Source organism: Myotis davidii, unplaced genomic scaffold, assembly GCF_000327345.1.
Source record: "Myotis davidii unplaced genomic scaffold, ASM32734v1 scaffold419, whole genome shotgun sequence".
NCBI classification, from domain to species: Eukaryota; Metazoa; Chordata; class Mammalia; order Chiroptera; family Vespertilionidae; genus Myotis; species Myotis davidii.
Genome location: NW_006294998.1, coordinates 1959890 through 1962196, shown reverse-complemented (window position 1 = coordinate 1962196; position 2307 = coordinate 1959890).

Sequence of the window (2307 nt, the reverse complement as noted above, 5' to 3'; positions counted from 1 at the left end):
GAGCCCGAGCCCTGCTGCTCTAATGCGGGGATCCACGCAGCAGAGGCTGGAGAGCGACGCTGCCTGGAGCAAAGAAACAAATAGATGAAATCCAACCCGGTCCTCGCTCTGCCAGCCAATCGCGGGGACAGTCTGAGGAAAGAAAGAGCGAATGTATGAAGAGGCTCAGAGAACACAAGACAGGAGAAGCACCAACTAGAGCGAAGATGAAATATTTCCCTATAAATCTCGGTCCTCTGTACATAGGACTTTGTATTCAAATTGCATGAAAAGGTATCTCGGCATCATATAAAAGGCAAGAACGGTTTACAATTAAATATCCCAATTGAGAGGCTTAATAGCACTTACAGGTTTTAAGAGCGTACTTGAGAAGTTACTTTTTTAATCGCTTTCTGGTCTGTTTTGAAACATTTTTCGGTAACATTACGATTTTCTGAATTTAGAAGTTATAAAAATTACATTCAGATCTTATCACATTCTTATCACAGTAAAGTCGTTTATTCATTTAACATCATATTTTTATATATGTTTTCATTTATCTCAGAGAGGAAGGGAGAGAGAGAGAGAGAGAGTTAGAAACATCAATGATGAGTATCATTGGTTGTCTGCCTTCTGCACGCCCCCTACTGAGGATCCAGCCCGCAACCCGGGCATGTGCCCTGAAGGGGAATCAACCATGACCTCCTAGTTCATAGGTCCTGCTCAACCACTGAGCCACGCCAGCTGGGCCAGCATCATACTTTGTATTTCAATATTAAGGGCCCACTTCTGGAATTTCTTTAACACACTTCTCAAAGGTTTACTAAGGTAAGAGTGGTCAGGAGACTTTCTCACAAGGAAAATAGAAAAATAAAGACTATAAGTAATTTTTCAATGACAAAGGAATTTTCTCAATTTATGAAAGGAATGCATTAGACACCATAAGCAAAGGGTCAGATACATTTTCTTTTCTTTTCTTTTCTTTTCTTTTTTTAACCCTTCTTTTTTTTGATTGTGGTAACATTGGTTAATAACACGTGTTTCAGATATAGAGCATTCTAATTTGGTATCTGTATGCACTATAGCATGCTCACTACCAAAAGTCTAGTTTGCATCCTTAACCATACATTGGACCTCCTTTACACATTTTGCCCTCCCCTCACCCCACTTCCCTCTGGTAACCAGCAATCTGTTGTTTATATTTATGAATTTGTTTTTATTTTTGCTCATTTGGGTTTTTTGTTGTTGTTTTATATTCCATATGAGAGAAGTCATGTGGTTTTTGTCCATTTCCCTCAACTTATTTCACTTAACATAATACCTTCTTCAAGGTCCATCCATGTTTTTACAAATGGTAACTTTTACCTTTTTTTTAATATGTTTTATTGATTTTTTACAGAGAGGAAGGGAGAGAGATAGAGAGTCAGAAACATCGATGAGAGAGAAACATTGATCAGCTGCCTCCTGCACATCCCCCACTGGAGATGTGCCCGCAACCCAGGTACATGCCCTTAACCGGAATCGAACCTGGGACCTTTCAGTCCGCAGGCCGATGCTCTATCCACTGAGCCAAACCGGTTTTGGCAACTTTTACCTTTTTGATAGCTAAGTAGTATTCCATTTGTGGTGTGTGTGTGTGTGTGTGTGTGTGTGTGTGTGTGTGTGTACTAGTATGTACCACATCTTCTTTATCCATTCATTGTTGATGGACACTTAGGATGTTTCTATATCTTGGTATTATAAATAACACAGCAATGAATTATTTTATATTTTTGTAAGATATGTATTTTTTCTATTTTATAAAAATATCTATATATTTTTTCAAATGAATGTTTTTATATTCTTTAGGTAAATACTCAGAAGAGGAATTGCTATATCATAGGCATTTTCTAAATGTGATTGCCTCAATACTAAGCCTGTGAGTGACAAGAATGTCTGCATCTACAGGTACCAGAAGGCAGAAGTCCTCCAGTAAAACAAAACTCCTTAAAAGCATCAGGCAGAGGGGTACTATAAATGCCTTAACCACGCAAAGGGAATTTAATCTCAAATTTGAACCCTTGCCAAGAGGTAGAGAGGAATAATTTTAAGTCTTAGTTAAGTGTCATGGGACTTTTAATGACCATTTGATATCAAGGCAGTACTTTCAGCAGTAGATTGCTTGCTTTAAAACCATTCCAGGGCAATGGCTGAGATACTTCAGTGAAATAGCACTCATTTGGCTTTTGACATCAATTCCATAAATACTAGATTTTTTTTGAGAAGCCCTCTTAATAAATGAGAAGTGAAAAAAAATAGCTGCTTTTAAATTCAAGCAAAGCTTTATAT